Raw genomic sequence first — 18,106 nt, 5'->3', positions numbered from 1 at the left:
TCTGCACACGCCTGCCGCACCCCAACCACAGTGGCCCATTTGAGGCCTCCAGCAGCTCCTGTCCACAACTACTGGTGATCAGTCCCCAGAAGATAGTACGGCTGGTCCCAACCCCCTCCCCCAATGGCCACCTTGGACACATTCGGCGTCCATCACTTTGAATAACACACAGGTCTTAGCGCCCATGGCAAGGAGGCGCAACTAGGTGCAGTGCTGAGACTAGCAGATAGCACTTGGCCACAACTCCTTGAGGCTCCCCTTCCTCCATCTCATCACCATCAATAAGACATGTGTTGGAGTTCTGAATACGTGTCTACCGGCCTCCCCTGCAGGTTGCCCCCAGACTACACAAATGCGACAAATACCAACATATGCTGCGGGGAGAACCCATCTTCTCCTCAAGCACTAAGGCTGATGTAAGCATGGTCAGTAACCGTTTGCCCACCCAGCGTGCGCCAAATGCCCAATGCAGTGACGACAGCAAGATGTGGTCGGGGGTCCTCAAAGGCTAAGGCTACCTTCTGGGTCAAATGCCCAAGGCCGACATAATACTCACCCTTCCAGCGTGTTGGATGGTAAAATGTTAGGCAGAGGAAGGCTGCGAATCATTGAATCGCTTGCGACACTGCGTTCCTGTACGCCACACGTCATCATGGGCGCTTACAGCGTCACCCACTCCCTCCCACGCCTGCCTGGTGACATGGGGGGCCCACCTCCTCCCATCCTCCAGATACAATATATCCCGACGGCTGGATACCTCTTGGAGGAGGACAGCAAGGCATGCATCGGAGAAGTGAGGGGCACACTGGCCTCTCCTGCAGCCTGCCCCCCTCATCCTGCTCATGCTCCAGTCCTGTGACAGCTCCCTCCCTCTCTCCCTGAGTGGCCATGGTGCACTGCCTCAAGCAGGCTGCCTGGCCACTCTTTATACAGGCTGCCGACTCCCCATTGGAACCGGCGGTCTGAGGCCACCGGCCCCCGCAACTATTTTCCCATTCTCCATGGGAGTCGCTAACCTGTTGGGCAGGACTTAATTGGCCCGCCCGCGGAAAATAGTGGCGCGGCCCATTTCAGCGGCAGCAATCAGCTACCTGCCCACTGCTGAGTCGGTCGGGCCCACCTGCCCGTCAAGGGTGAAATTCTGGCCATGGTGATGCCCTTTCAACTGTCTCAAAATTGCCTCGGCCTTCTCTGGACATCCCCAGCAACACAGATGCTAGTCTTCTGCCAATTCGATTCACTCCATGTGACATTAAGAAAGGGCTGAAGGCACTAGATATTGTAAAGGCTACTTCATAAAATTATTTTTTCTGCTTTTCAAAATGGACAATTGCTGGGCTGATAAAAATGGCTGCAGATGATCACATGCTGATTTCTGGAAGATTCGAAGCTGTTACAATGGACGAAGGTGATCTCAACATCCTGGAATGTGACTTGTATTATATAAACATTCCAACCAAGCCAACACAAAGGATTGGTAGGTGATAAGTCTGCACCAACAAGCTATGGACAAAGGTAGAGCTATTTGTGACTCCTAATCTCCAATGTTGTGCTAATGGCCCCATTGTCAAAATTGGTTTCAACTAGGCACCTCATTAACTGAATAGCCCAATCCAAAACCACCCTATCACATGACTGAGACTTGAGCTGTTTGAATTTCTTTAATTATATTGCTATTGAATTTTATCTTCAGTCTCAGTTTGACCCCAGAAGAGAAGCAGGACTTCAGGCAAGCAGCCTGCCTCTGCCTATCATTTTACCATCCAACAGGTAGCAGCAGAAAGAGCTCTCTCAGGTCAATGGCCTGGCCCTCATCTACAATGTGAACTGCTGGAACCTTGGAATGTCTGCATCTGTGCCTTCAACACTAATTCATCTCTACGTGCCTTCTTCCATCGTGGAAGTCCTCGCTTCTGGGAAGTCAGAACACCCGGCAACAGTTTCGGCCTGCTAACCTCTGAAGAAATATGACACTGGAATTTTGATTCTGGACTCAGGTGAAACCATAGTGCTCTTATTTTTATTGTGGTCTTGCCCTGTACCCCTTTCGTTCCCTTATCCTTCTTTTATTGCATGAGTGCAAAAAGGGGCAAATATTGTGAAACCCCTTGCCCGTGCTTTGTGTGTGTGTAAAATAAACCAACACTCTTATTTTACATTATCTCAAGTTGGCTGTGAGGTTATTAATAGAGGATTAGATAACTCCAAAACTGAAGGTTTGGAGAAAATCTGCCGCCACTTATAAATGGGAAAATCAAAAATCAAGAACATCTTCCTGTTTATGGATGGGTAGTGAGAAGAGAAATCAGGGCTATTTAAGTTAATCCCCCTCCAGTCCATAACAGCCCTGACAACATTCCAGCAACAGTACTGAAACTTGTGCTCCAGAACATGCCGTGCCCCTAGCCAACCTGTTCCAGGACATCTACAACACTGACATCTACCCGGCAATATAGAAAATTGCCCAGGTATGTCCTGTGCACAAAGAACAGAACAATTCCAACCTGGTCAATAACCACCCCATCAGTCCACTCTTGATAATCAGTAAGGTGATGGAAGGGTTCATCAACAGTGCTTTCAAGCAACACTTGCTTAGCATTAACCTGCTTATTGATGCTCAGTTTGAGTTCCATCAGGGCCATTCAGCTCCTGACCTCATTCTAGCCTTGGTTCAAACATGGACAAATGAGTTAAATTCCAGAGGTGAGGTGAGGGTGACTGTCCTTGACATCAAGGCAGTATTTGCCTGAGTATGGTATCAAGAAGCCCTAGCAAAATTAGAGTCAATGGGAATCAGGGGGAAAGCTCTCTGCTGGTGGAGTCATACCTAGCAGAAAGGAAGATGATTGTGATTGCTGGTGGTCATCATCTCAGGCCCAGGACATCACTGCAGGGATTCCTCAGGGTAGGATAGCCCAACCATCTTTAACCGGTCAACATTATTTCCTTGTGACAACCCTGCCGTTGTCTGCTCCACCATTTGTGGATAAGGTGGACTTGTGCTTCAGTAGCCCATTTTTGCCTGATTACACTTCTATGAAGCACCTTATAATTATTTTTAGTATTAAAGGTACTACAATTGCTGTAGTAGTGGATAACTCTGACATTTCTCTCTGTTTCCACCTAGTTCCCACCTCCTGGGAACATTGTGAAGATCAGAAATCACTGGATACAGTGTAGAGTATTCCTTCAGAACCATGAAATTTGGAAGCAATTTCCATTGGACCATGATACTGAGTTATCAGGTCTTAAAAAGGGTTGCACCATAGGTCAGAATTTTCTGGCCCCTCCGCCAGTGGGATCTTCCAATCCCCCCAAAGTCAATGGACTTTTGAATGGCTGGCTGCATTTTCTGGCACCACCCCATCACAATGGGGTCAGAAAGGTCTGCCTTTAAAGTGGTATTGTGACTAAATATGGGATTTCCTTCTTGAAATTGCATCATTTCTATGTTTTGAGGAAGAATGAATCCAGAGAGGAGAGGTTAAATAGCACAGAGTTTGGCAATATGTACAAAGGAACCATCTGATGATGTACCACATTGACTAATTATGCCTTTGTTGTGAACTATTCCTAGTTATTATCACCACACCTACACCTTCTGCCTAAAACCCTTTTCACATTTAAACCTAATCTCTTACTCCTACATGGTACTACTTCAGTGCTAGGAGATTTTCAGATTGGACTGTAACTATGGACTGAAATGGTGCTTATTTCAGTGTTGATGTGCTTGAAGGAGCTAATTCCAGTGTCATGTTGCTTGCATGTCTATTCTCTATTGGATCCAGTTCAATGGCTCTCTTCTGTGCTGGCATTTGAGATGGCTGTATTGAGGCAGCATAATTAACACTATCATGAAAAGCAGTGATATTTCCGATCACTCCATGTGCCCCACCTATATTGGGCATGGACTCAATTAGGCTGATAGTCTGAGAGAAAACATAAAATAGGCCTAATTAATTCATGAAAGTTTTGAGCTAGAGTTTAGTGTCTCATACCTACTTCATTGTACTGCAGAAGCAGATTATGGTTTCCTTAGATTTATCCATTACCCTCAACACAAGAGGGGAGATTGTCCCCACTGTCTGAATATCAATTCTATGCTTTTTTAAAGACTGGGCCCTAAGATGTTGAGGCCTGGAAAACTTAGTGGAGGGCAATCGTTAATGCTTTCCCCCATCAGGAATATACAGCTGGTTTCTCATTCTCCCCACACAGCAGCTCCTATTAACTTCTATTCATTCTGTAATATACTCTCTGTCTCACAATTTACATCCTCCCAAGTGGGTGTATCTGGCTTGGTGCTTGAATAATTAAAGTGCCATGATGGAGTCAGTGAATTAGGATATGAGAATTGATGCTCTGAAGCTGCCAGAGTCCTGAGAGTCTATTCTTTTCTATACAAACAATAGAAATGAGGGATGCAAGATCATTCATTTTAAGAAGGTTTCACTCTAGAAGAAGTAATAGGCAGTCTTCCAATTAATACAATTACTGTACAGTATATAATCACCATGTGATAATTTACAAAAGTTATTTCTGGTTAAAAGAATAGAAGTACTTGCATTGTTAAGTGCTTTTTATAATCTTAGGACAATCCACAGTACTTCACAGCCAACAAAGCTTAGTAACTATAATAGTGTAGGTTGAGATAGCAGCCAATTTACACACAGCAAGGCCTACATTTCCCAGGGATATTCTGAAGCATTCAACAATTAAAGATTAATCTCCTGGATATTTCTGCAACAAAGAAGAAAAATCAAAGGGACATTATAAAAAATGTTTTCTTTTTTTTTTGAACACTTTCATTCATTTGTTTAAAAAAAAATTTGCAATCAGAAGAAAAGACTGTTTGGCAGACAGGTTGGAGGTGGAATCACTGGCATTGGGCCCTGATCTCAAACTCTGGCCCCATTCCAGCTCTGACTCCTGGCACCAACCCTGAATCTAGATCCAGTTACCTGAGGGCCCCTGAAATGCTAGCGACAGCCCAATCTTGCACTCCTCTTCGTCAAATCTGCACTAAAATAAAGCCTGAGGCCTCAGACCTCATCTTTCAGGTGCAAGAAATGTATCCTGAGCCCTCCATGAACTTCAAAAAGGACTCAGATGAATTTCTGGGCATATTTACTGCCAAATGTGACATAACGCGATATATTTGATGTTTATTATATGCGCATGTTCTATACCTTATAATTCAGGCAAGCTGTCAGTTTCTTCATCTTGGAGGAAGAAAACATTTAACCTATTTAATCTTTCAAAGACTGGTTCCTACCTGCGACTAAGAAAGCTAACGGTATCTCTTCTGACTCTCCGAATCTTTAATAGTTGTAAATCCAACTTGTTATCAGACATTTTGACTCTAACTTGAGTGGTGGCTGTTTTGTTTACACAGCTGGGGTCATTAGGAATTCAGAGTCTTTTGGACTTTAACTTAATTTCTTGACTGCCAAGCAACCTTTGCTTGCTGGTCTATTTTTAGCAAGCTTTTAAATTTACAAGGTTATAAGGGGGAGCTCTGTATTCTCAGTGGAATGTCCCACTAGAGATCTGTTACAAATATAAATATTATTTGCAGCATGATTCATGTAAAAATAACTGGCATATCAACAGAATTCTAATTCACTTTGGAGGCAAATTATAATAACTGTACATTTTGTTTTGAAATTCTTCAGCCTATATAAAGTACAGCAACAAAACATGTTACTTCCGATAGAATTGACAGCTACTCCAGGTGGAAAACAAATCAGTAACATGCCATTATCAGTCGGGCCGGGGGGGGGTGGTGGGTGGAAAATGTAGCTGCAAAACAGTAGACAACGATAAGCTGGTTAATGCATTGAGTCATTCCTTGCTGCCAAATCAATTATGTCATAATGGCTCCCATTTTGATTTTGCTTTGGTCACTAAATCTAATCTTCTCTCAAGAAACAGTTTGATGGTACAGTGACTTAGAACTATAAATCCTGAACCACTGTGTTGAGTGGCATCTGAGGAGGGCTGTCAAACAGAGGTAATTGTATTGTAATGTACTGGCAATGGAAAGAAAACTCGAGGGCTAATCTCTACATTAGTAAGATCTCCACATTTTAGTGAATTCAAAACCAGATTGGGAAGAGGTGCTGGTTTTAAGAAAATAACAAAAACAAATCTATTATAGGAAAGGATTTAAACTATTATGCAACTTTAACCTTCAACTGGTGTTTCGATATATTTATTTCAGCGCTATTCTTTTTGGTATACTGAGCTTTGTTTTAAGGCCCTAGTGGATTAGCAGCTGTAGGAACAGTTGATCACCCCCAATTTTAATATTTCAGTCACAATATTAGAGGGTGATGGTAGCGTAGAGATAATATCACTGGATATATAATCTAGATGTTCAGGCTAATGCTCTGGGGACACAGACTCAAATCTCTCCCCGGCAGCTGATAAGAGTTTAAATTCAATTAATAAAAACTGGAATTGAAAGCTAATCTCAGTGATTGTTACCATGAAACTATCATCAATTGTAACAATCCATCACTAAAGGTAACTTGCCATCCTTACCTGGCCTGAGCTACATGTTACTCCAGACCCAAGGTAATGTGGTTGATTCTTAACTACCCTCTGAAATGGCCTACTAAGCTGATAAGGGCAATTAGGTATGGGCAATGACTGCTGGACTTGCCAGCAATACCCACACCTAGAACAAATTTTTAAAAATGAGGGACACAGTGGGTAGAATTTTTAGCTTGGCGTGCGGGCGTGTGCCCAACCCACTCGAGCGTAAAATAATGCATAATGATGTCGGGCATGCACACGAAAGTCAGAAGCGTGCCCACCGACAATTAAGAGGGCGATGCAGCCCATTAAATTTCTAATTGTCCCTGATTTTTCATGGTCCATCCAACCTTACGATTGGCAGATGGGCAAATCTGCCAGGTGGACTTTGCATTTTTGATGAAATCTCATCCAAGGGAGGGATGAGGTTTCCATTATTAAATAAAAATAAAACGTTGGACAAAAGTTTCATCATCTATATGTTCAGGTGACTGATTCTGATATGTGGACATTTTTTTCTGGATTTTAAAATTTTTCTTGATTGCTTTTAAATTTTTCAGTTCCCTGAGGCAGCTCTCTGCCCTCAGAGAGCTTTCATTCCGCACTCCCCTGCGCCTGCGCTTATGTCAGTGCCCATCTTCCTCCCGCCCCCATCCCGGCAGCGCTGAGCATTTCAGTGCGGTCGGGGGCTGATCGTGGTTGGCAGTCTGTTCCCCAGCTGCTTCCGGGCCCGCTGATTGCACGCGCCCACCGAACTAAAAATTCTGCCCAGTATGAACAAAATCCATTGAGAACAAGAAAAGGAAAAAGTACATTAAATTACATTAAAATGAAAAAGAAAAGAGACAAATGGCTGTTCTCACTCACCACTAAGTGGCCAGCAGCACCAGGCATACTTTAGATTGCACGATCAATTTAGAGAAGTTACGACCCAGGGCTATCTGTATAGTAAACAGCAAAAGCACTAGACTATACACAAAACTTAGCAGTTCCATCATAGCAAAACTCTACAGCTCTAGCACACCCAGTTGAGAAATCAGACAAACAACTAATGAGGGAAGAATCCTTAAAGATCCCCATTCTTAAGCATGGAGGAGCGAAGTACATACATGCAAGAGAAAAGCCTGAAAGGTCAGCAAGTAACTGCAGGCAAAAGTGCCAGTGGGTGCTCTTACTTGGTCTTGTCTTAAGGTCTCCATCATACATACCAATTCAATTCACTCCATGTGAAAGTGCATGGAATTGGAGACAACTTGGTGAAATAGGTCACAGTAGGGAGAGTAGGAACAAAGAATTTCTGATTTATTGGCATGATGAATGGTGTCCCCCAGTTACTTTATTTTGGTGGCTTAGCTTTACACCATACATAACCTTGAATGTTTCACACAAAGGTTAGTGGAAATCTGAAGCCGTCTATCCTAAAAGTCTATATTTCCAAGGATCACTCAAGACTGAGATAGATTGTTGTTAGGGAGGAGTATCAAGGCAAGGCAAGGCAAGAAAAATGGAGTTGAAATGCTGATCAGCCATGATCTAATTGAATGGTGGAGCAGGCCCAAGGGACTGAATGATCATCCCCGTTCCTAATGTTCCTATGACATCCAAACAGATTGATTTCGCTTAATCTTAACAGGCAAGTGCTTAATTTTGATGTTATCAGCAGAATTTTCTTACATTCACCCAACTGGAAATGTATGTTATGAATATTGTGTGGAGATCCAGCACACAAGAGATTATGCCCATACATCAGGTCAGTTTTGCCTTAATTACAATAATTTATATGGCGTAACCAAGCTGAAATTAACAGTAGTATACTCATTTTAAAAATATTAGTAGTTTTAAATTTTTTTTTTACTAGTTTTTACTAATTTTTTTAAAAAAAACACTGCAGCAGCTAGACTCTTAGTCAATTTACTATTACTGAATAGTTAGAGGATTCTAAGGTGGTCTTTTAATGAAGCTTTTCTGTATCTCAGTGGTTGATGCTGTAAGGCAAGAAAAAGTGGCAGAACCAGTTTCAACCCATAGAAGCACAGCTGTTGCAGAAAATAAAGGAGTGGCAACAATGGCAGCTATGAAGCAATATTCATTCCCCTGTCTGATGGAAGGCAGTTTTTGAAGAGGGCAATAGTAGGAGAATCTAAAAAATGGAACGAGTGAAAAAAGAAGCAACAGAATCACAGAATTTTTACAGCACAGAAGGAGGCCATTTGTCCCATCGTGTCTGTACTACCTCTACGAATGAGCAATTTATTTAGCGCCATTCTTTCACCTTCTCCCTATAACCCTACTCATTGTTCCTCTTCAAAAGATGGTCTAATTCCCTTTTGAACGCCTCGATTGAACCTGCCTCCACCACTCTCAGGCAATCATCCTAGACTTTAACCACTCGCTGCATGAAAAAGTTTTTCTCATATTGATTTAGCTTCTTTTACAAATTACCTTAAATCTGTGCCAGCGTTCTTTTCTCCAAGGAAAACAGTCCCAACTTCTCCAATCTACTTTGATAACTGGTTATGTGTAACTTTGAAAGATCCTTTCATAATTAAACACTCCCCTGTTATAATTTTCAACCACTAGATAGTGCAACACATTTTGCTTATTCTTTGTGTTGTGAATTAAGAAAATTACACGAATGATAAAATTCAGTGTTTAATTTGTTACTGAAATGGCACTATAAACAGATATTGTTGTCATGCAATTGATCTGATGAGTTTCACCTATTCTGTGGCGTATCTCTGGCCATGTGCCATAAAAGAAAGGGTGGGCCATGGTTTAACATTCAAGTTCTGACTAACCTGAAAATTGTCACAATAGGCAATAACATAATTGTGAAATATTGCAACACATGGTGGGGATGAAACTGAGACTGATAATAGCCATAACAAATTACTAGTGCAAATAAAATATGGCCAATTAGGTAACTAGTATGTAAAAGAACGTTTGTATTGAATTGTAATGATTAACATTTTGAGAAATGTCAAAACAAAGGCATGTCTTACTTCCTTACACTCATCGCAATATTGTATTGTTGATAATGGAGATGTTATTTTACTGACATGGACAACTGGTAATGACAATAGAAGAATCTGGAAATAGACAATGGCATCCAATTGTGGGCACTTGTGTTACTTTCATTACTTAATGATCGTCAACATTTTTATGTCTATTTGCTTACATTCTGGCTGCAACATATATTTCAATGCTATGTTCAAAAATTTTAAAAGGGCAATGACCCAACAAGCAAATGTAGCAACTGCAGTAACAATGGCATATTACAGAATTATTGGAAATTTTAATAACATTCACAAAAGCATCAAACCAGTCTGACAGAAATTTCCTTTTTTTCTTACCCATTTTCTCTTCAATTTTATTTCACCGCTTTTGCCTTTCCTGACAAGATTGATTCCTTGATAGTCTACAGATGTGCAGGAACCATGTCCTCTGGTATGTTTCTCTCATGGCCACTTTTGATGCGTGAGTCCAGATATTGTTTGTCAACTGGCAATCTGATCATCACAGCCAAGCAAGATTCTCTCCTTACATAAAAACAGAAAATGCTGGAAAAACTCAGCAGGTCAGACAGCAACTGTGGAGAGAGAAACAGAGTTAACGTTTTGAACCCGTATGATTTCTTCAGAGCTCAGCATTTTTTATATTTATTTCAGATTTCCAGCATCCGCAGTATTTTGCTTTTATCTAAGATTCTCTTCTTGTCTGAATGTGGCAAAAATTCACTCAGTGAGAATCATGGAATCTGACCAATTTCTTCCTTCCTAATGGAGACCAAACATCTGATCACTCTGGGTGTGGTCAGTTGATTCAGAACAAACCATGGATTGACACTTTGGGTGTGATTTTCCCCTCTGTGCATTAAGTGTAGTAGTGGGCATGAAAATTGGCATCTTACCTGCTGACTGCAATGGTGGGTTTTCATCTCATTAATTATGCACACACGGGAAACACACTGGATTGCATTTGGGCAGCTTCTGATTCACCCACCCAGCCATGAGCTCACTGGTTCCTCTCTCCAGGCGCCGTATTTAAATGGCACCCATGTACAGCTTTCTCGATGACTGCAGCCTAGGATGCTACAGATGAGAGAGATGGCCCCAAAAGGAAAGAAGACAGCGGCACCCAAATTCAGTGACACCTCCCTGGAGCGTCTGCTGGATGCAGTCGAGGCCCGCCATGATGTCCTCTATGCCCGTGATTGCCGGAGTAGATCCACCAACCTTACCACCCCAGCCTGGGAGGTGGTGGCAGCAGTGGTCAGCCACCCAGTGCAGAAACAGGATGAATGATCTCATCCATGCCGCCAGGGTACTTCATCACTCTCAACTCACCAGCCCATCACACATTCACTGGCACCTCACTCACTGCTAGCTCAAGGGACATCAGCACTCATTCTCTCACACACACCCTCACATCTCCATCTGGCCTTATCTCCTCTGGAGTTTGCGGCCTTATCCCATCCATGGCTCTACTCCCTTCCCACACATGACAGGCATCCTTATCATCTGCCCTGGCATGCATCCTGCTCACACTCCCCATTTGCCTTTATGCAGGACAACCGCGTACACAATTGGAGGGAGAGGTCTCAGGCCAGGGGTGGAGTGTCCGAAATCAAGGTCCTCACTCCCAATGAGAACTGAGCTATTGAGCTGGCCTGAAAGAACATGGAATATTCCTGTGGCAAAGGTGAGATGGCCTGCGCACACCCAAATAGCGATCCTGCACCAGCTCATCCCTCAGACAACCATACTGTGAATATTTTAGAGCCACCTGCCATGCATTATCTCTCCTTTCTTTCAACAGCACTTCTGGAAAGCACCCAAAGGAATACACAAGCCAGGCCCTCAGCTCCAACCCCAATGACACCTCAGATGAAGAACCTGAGGAGAGCACCATTGAAGACCCATCACAGCGCTCACCTTCAGCCTCCAGCAGCACAGAGACACACAGCTCGGTGGGACCTAGTTCTACAGCAGCCTCGGGGTCACAATGTGATGAGCACAGCACAGAATCTGGAGGCAGGGGCATCTGAGGTTGCTGGCACTCGGAGGACTGCTGGAGTCCAGGAATCTGCGGTGTCTGAGTCGGATGAGGAGCCTTTGGATTCGGTCCTAATTCAGTTGGTGGAGCTGCAGCGACAGTCAGGGGAATATCAGGAAGGGTTGTCAGCTGCATTCCACAGATTGCAACGTACGATGGAGAAGTCCGTTCGCATTCAGTCTGAGATGATAGTGCCAGCATGTTAATTCACCAAGGTCAACCCCACCCCCCAACCCCCTCACAACGTCAGACCACACCCCCTGCCCCCCCCCCCCCCCCCCCCCCCCCCCCCCAACACTGGACACCCCCACCCCCAGAACTTCAAACCCAGCCCTCCTAGACCTTCAACTTCCCCACCCCCCCCACCCCCCACTCCCCCCAGGATCTCAGACCTACCCTTCTAGACCTCTGACACCCTACCCCACCCAGGTCTTTGGACTCCACCCCCCCCCCCACTCCCTGGACCTCCATTCACCACCCCGCTGGACCTCTCTCTGACTTCCCCACACCAGACCTTGGACTCCCCCTGAGGATCTAGGATTCCCCCGCCAACCACCCCCCCAAACCCCCAACAACCCTGGACCTTAGACCCTCACCAACCCCCCAGACCTCTGACCTCCCCACACCAGAAATCTGACCCTTGGCCTCCCCCCAGCCAGCCCCGGACCTCAGCCTCCCCTCATTCCCCTGGACCTCTGCCCCACCCTGGTCCTCCGACTCCCTCCCCTCCCCGGACCTCTGACACCTGCCCCACCCCGGACATCCAACTCCCCCCACAGACTTCCGACAGCCACCCCCCCAACTCCCCACCTATTTCTGACCCCCAGCCCTCCACATGACCTCCGCCCAATCTCCCCTCCCCAACCCCACCCCTACCACCCTGGACCGCTTCCAGACACCCTGGATCCTCCCACCCCCCCCAAATCCTATCCACTTACCTTTTTCCCCAGCCTGTCAATTTCCCTGGCCCTTTAAACTTACCTGCTTTACGGCAGCAAGTGCAGTAAAAAAGGGGGCGTGGCCTCCTTGGATCCGCTGGAGCTGTACTTTGCTGGGGCCTGCGAGGAGCCTTTTGATGCAGGCCTCAAGCAGCTCCGGTGAACAAAAGGATTGGCATAACTTTCAAGACCAGATAAGTGTGCATTTAATTCTTCTAATTCCTGCGGGCCAGCACTTTCTGACACGTGGAAGTTACGGCCCAAGAAGTCAGTCAGGGGTCCTCAAGCACCTTGAGCATTTAGGTCCTCCTCCTCGGGAGGAGGACCAGCAGCTGGGCACCTGAGGCCAGCCAGGTCTCTCTGGGAGTGTCCAAACCCCTCTTCCTAGGACCCCATCACCTCTAGCTCCACAGGCCAGAGGTTCCACCAGCCCCACAGCAGGACACCCAAAGTAGGTCGGGACCCTCCAGGTCTCAGCCCTCCAGAGGATGTCCGCAAAAGTTATCACAGACAACAGAGTGTAGCATTCAGCAGGCTGCCTCCACCTCCGCTGTGGATGTTGGGAATGGACCAAGACTTGGTGGTATGGTTAGGAAAGTTAAAAGATATTAGAAGCACATGTAAATAATGTTCACAAATGTAAACTGAATCACACCCATTTCATGTCTCCCTCTTGTGTATGCTTCCTTTTTACAGTGAGCTGTGTTGCTGTCAGTCAGGTGCAACACCATGGTCCCTCCCCCCACTTAGCGCAGATGTCGCTATCATGGGCCTCACATCAAAGTAATCTGCTTTCAAATCACCACAGTGTGTGCCTGCTCTCAGATCATCCCTGACATCAGTTACAACTCACCCTTATTGTAAAGTGTGCTTATGGAAGGAACCTCGTTCACATGCTTTGTAGGGTCATTCATGTTCATTCTTGCCTGTGTAAGTTTGAGGCAGAGATGTTCTCCTAACTCATCTGCATTATTGAAAGGTGAAGGTGTGGTGTAGAAGGAGAGATGTCTTAACGCATGAAGAAGGGTAACATATCCTGGAACTTCATGTACTCTCTGTCATCTGGCAGTGTTTTCATGCTATGAGCCCATACACAGAGCTCATGTGTGCTCCTGTCTGCCAAGTGCATTCTGACTTTTCAAGTGTACATCTGCTAAGCTCACCAATAAGTGAGAGGGCCTTGCCACCTCAATGTCCCAAAGCTCTGCCCCTCTCAGCCACATTACTGTCCTAGCGCTTGTAACTACAACCTTGAGTGTTTCTCACCATGTAGTTGTCTGTATTACAGCCACCAGGCTCTCATCATATGTAGGGATGCAGCACTGTACATCCCCTCACTAACCATGGTTAGTGATGCTAATTCTAAATGTTGATTTTTGATGGTCAATGGAACCTTTCAGCATGCTCTGGAAGTGCAGATGGTAGCTTTAGACAATACTGAGAGGAGCAATGGGAAAGGAGAGAGGATTGCTGAAGCTTAAGTTTGCTCTTTATTAGCAATGACTTGTGATCTTGAGGGATTCCTGGTGGCTGTGCATTTTGGAGTTCAAATTGAAGTGAATGGTTGAAATGAGAGAAGTAGCATCACAGGTGATCATATTGGTCTATGATGGAGGGCGCTTGTCCAAAAGGAAACTCACTGCAGCTTGTCATCCTCCTTGTGGAATCTGGTGGCAATGAGGACCTCATATGCACGTCTGCCTCATCTGGCCTGTGCTGTGGCCTCTTTCCCCTGCAGCGTCGGCTTCCTTGGCCTCATCCCTTTCAATATCCTCCTCAGCAGAGAAGATGTGCAGCTCCTCCATGTCAGCTTCTGATAAGTCCTCACCCCTTGGTGGTTGTGAAGCGCACAGCAAGCCACGATGATCCAAGAGCCCCTCTGGGAAGTGTACTGGAGTGCTCTGCCATATCTGTCCAGGCATTGGAATAGCATCTTTTAAGATGCCTATGGTGTGCTCCACCAATGTTCAGGTAGCGGCATGAGCATTGTCGTACCTTCTCTCTGCAAGATTCTGAGGCTGCCGCACGGGCATCATCAGCCACGTCCTTTGTGGGTATCCCTTTGTCACCGAGGAGCCAACCCTGGATCCTGTGTGGTCCCTTGAAGATGTCCAGGATCTGCAATCTACTCAAGCTGTATGAGTCATGGCAGCTTCTTGGGTATCTGGCGTAAACTTGCATGATTTGTTTGTTATGGCCACAGACCAGCTGGACATTGAGCGTGTGGAAGCCTTTCCTGTTTATGTTTTGGAGTGCCTGTTGCCAGGGAGCTTTTACAGCCACATGAATGCAGTCGATGGCACCCTGCAGCTGGGGGGAATCTGGAAAGTGCAGCAAAGCCCAATGCTCTGGCGTCCTGGCTAGTTGATCTCTGTTGAAGTTCATGTAATTGTGGGCCTTGGCAAAAAAGGTGTATGTTACGTCTTATATGTACTTATGCGTGGAAGCTTGAGAGATCCTGCAGAGGTCCCCAATGGAGCCCAGGAAAGAGCCACTCGTGTAGAAGTTAAGAGCGGCGGTGACTTTCAGAGCTCCTGGCAATGGATGTCCTCCCAGTCCCCATGGCATCAACTCCAGGAGAATGTGGCAGATGTGAGCCACCAGATCTCTGGAAATGTGGAGGTGTCGGTGACACTGTCTCTGCCATCTGCAGAAAAGACATGCGTGTGCGGTACACCCTCAGACTTGTGAGCCACCTACGCATGGTGTTCCTGTGAGCCTCATCCTCTGTGTCCAGAAGGGGCCCTGCTGCCCTCTGCTCATCAGAGTGAAACTGCTCCCTTTGGCAAGCCTGGCGCCTCTGTCGCAATCTTCTCCTCCTTTTCTCCTGCCTGTATGTGATTATGCAGGTAGCGATAAATACAGGCTCCGTCTTCCTGATAGTCTTCTCCCTGCGGCATCAGTGAGAAACAGACATGAGTCAGCACCAGCCTTCCTAGGCCCTATTTCTGTCATGTGCAGACGACACTAAGGTTGGAGGAGTTGCAGATAGTGAAGAGGATTGTCAAAGGATACAATGGGATATAGATTGGTTGGAGACTTGGGCAGAGAAATGGCAGATGGAGTTTAATCCGGACAAATGCAAGGTAATGCATTTTGGAAGGTCTAATAGAGGCAGGAATTATACAGTGAGGGGAGAAAACTTTAGAGGAGATGTGCCGGGCAAGTTTTTTATGCAGAGGGTAACGAGTGTCTAGAATTCGCTGCCAGAGGAGGTGGTGGAAGCAGGTACAATAGTGGTGTTTAAGATGCAGCTTGACAAATACATAAATAGGATGGGAATAGAGGGATACGGACCCCGGAAGTGCAAGATGTTTTAGTTTGACGGGCAATATGATCAGCGCAGGCTTGGAGGGCTGAAGAGCCTGTTCCTGTGCTGTACTTTTCTTTGTAATCAAGGAGGCTAATGGAATGCTATCCTTTATTACGAGAGGGATTGAACATAAAAGTAATGATGTAATGCTTCAGTTATTCAGGGCATTGGTGAGACTGCACCTTGAATAACGTGTGCAGTTTTGGTCTCCTTATTTAAGGAAGGATGTAAATGCATTGGAGGCAATTCAAAGGAGGTTTACTAGATTGATCCCTGGAATGAGTGGGTCGTGTTATGAGGAAAGGTTGGACAGACTGGGCTTGTTTCCACTGGAATTTAGAAGAATGAGGAGTGATTTGATTTAAGTATACAAGATCCTGAATGGCCTTGACAAGGTGGACGTGGAAAGGATGTTTCCTCTTGTGAGTGAGTCCAGAACTAGGGGGCAGTGTTTTAAAATTAGGGGTCGCCTTTTTAGGACAGAGATGAGGAAACATTTTTTCTCTCAGAGGGTTGTGTGGCTTTGGAATTCACTGCCTCAGAAGGTGGTGGAGGCGGGGTCATTGAATATTTTTAAGGCAAAGATTGATAGACTCTTCTTAGGCAAGGGAATCAAAGGTTATTCGGGTTAGATGGGAATGTGGAAATCGAAACACAAGCAGATCAGCCATGATCTTATTGAATGGCGGATCAGGCTTGAGGGGCTGAAAGGTCTACTCCTGTTCCTATTTCTTATGTTCTTATTCGAGGTAGGCGAACAAACATTGAAGTCACGAGTGAAGAGCAGGTCGCCAGGTGCATGTTACTTATATATTGTGAAATACATCAGTCTAATTGGACCCCGACATGCCCTGTTGATTCTGCATGGTGGGTTGATTCCGGCAAGCAGCCCTTATAAGGTTATGCAAATGTACTAAAATGACCTACTTGATGTGCCACAGCAGGAAATGCAGGCCCCTAATGGAGACTGGAGCGGCTGGTCCCAAACTGGCTTTATGATGACAAAAAAATGATTTTTGGCTTCTCACAATATTTTCCGCTCCCACCTTCCATGACAGCCTCCCAGAAGGGAGCAGAAAATCCCAGCCTTAGATTTTTCTTGTCTGTGTGGCTCAGCTACTCACTGCGTTAACCAATTTAGTAATTGTAGAAGCAAAAATCTTGTAATTTTGCTGACAGTAACTTATGGATAACTTAAGGATAATGGTAGCTGTGTGGTTTCTTGATGATTAAGTCACTTGAAAATGTTTTTAAAGAAAATTCATGCCATTTTTCTCAGCAACTGAACTTTCTGACTTTAAAATAAACTTAATTTTTTTTAAATTAAAAAAAAGCATAATTCATCTCACCAAGATTAAATTTACCCATTGAACTCAATTTTGTGTCTATTTATGCCTTTCTTAACATTTCAGAATGTCTCAAAATTGTGCCGTTGGACCTGATGGCTCCAAAATTGCACAGTTAGAGTGCCTGCCAGTGCCTTCTAGTATGTGAGTTTATACAACAGGAGCTTTAATTGTATGGGGCTGATGACAACCCATACAGGTTGGGAGCTCTGGTACCTGCTTTCTTTCTGGAGACACCATTTGTCAGGGACCAATAATAAAAATGTTTTTAATAACTAAAAGCAAAGTCCTGATCATTATTGGTCCAAACTACTTCCCTGGCCTCCACGTGACCCACTCCCACCTATCTGCAAGTCACTACACCTAATCTTGTTAACGTGTAGTTGATGAATTTAAACAGACCTGCTACTACCATCAACAGAAATTTCTATCCTTCCATTTTAAAACTCCTGAAGCTTTGTTTTTGGAAATCTGCTTACAGGTAAACAATTTGGTTAAAAACTACCCTTTTACTAAGTTTTATTTCTTAAGAAGATACATTAAAATTTAGTAAAGGAAAATGTGTCTTTTTTTCTCCTTAGTGCTTCAGTGGATGATGGTATCAATCTTTGCAGAGACATTTTTATTCTCATCCCTGGAACTCAGCTCTTTGGTTTACATCGTGTGTGTCAGTTGTGGTTTTGTGGACTGCACTCTTACCTTTAATTAGGAGGTTTGTGGGTTTAAGTCCCAGACTTCGAGCACAAAAATCAAGGCTGTCACTCTAGTACAGTACTGAGGGAGTGCTGCGTTGTCAGATATGTTGTCTATCAATTGAGATGTTAAATTGAGATCCTGTCTGCCCTTTCAGGTGGATGTAAAAGGTCCAATAGCACTATTTTGAAGAAAAGCAGGGGATCTATCCACAGTGTCCT

At 44.8% G+C, this 18,106-nt stretch overlaps 1 long non-coding RNA gene across 2 annotated transcripts in view; it reads right to left on the bottom strand.

The window, feature by feature from the left end:
- Positions 1-4,523: 4,523 nt before the first annotated feature.
- LOC121283950 overlaps positions 4,524-18,106 on the bottom strand; it is a 40,087-nt gene continuing 26,504 nt past the window's right edge. For both annotated transcript variants that reach the window (XR_005944403.1, XR_005944402.1), the window contains exons 3-5: positions 9,894-10,129; positions 7,408-7,477; positions 4,524-4,740 (exon numbers count right to left, since the gene is read on the bottom strand). This is a non-coding gene — a long non-coding RNA (uncharacterized LOC121283950). The remainder of the gene's footprint in view (positions 4,741-7,407; positions 7,478-9,893; positions 10,130-18,106) is intronic.

This window comes from Carcharodon carcharias, chromosome 11 (assembly GCF_017639515.1).
Source record: "Carcharodon carcharias isolate sCarCar2 chromosome 11, sCarCar2.pri, whole genome shotgun sequence".
Classification (NCBI taxonomy): Eukaryota; Metazoa; Chordata; class Chondrichthyes; order Lamniformes; family Lamnidae; genus Carcharodon; species Carcharodon carcharias.
The sequence above is the reverse complement of the archived record's forward strand: the minus strand, read 5'-3'. Positions and strand labels throughout refer to the sequence as shown.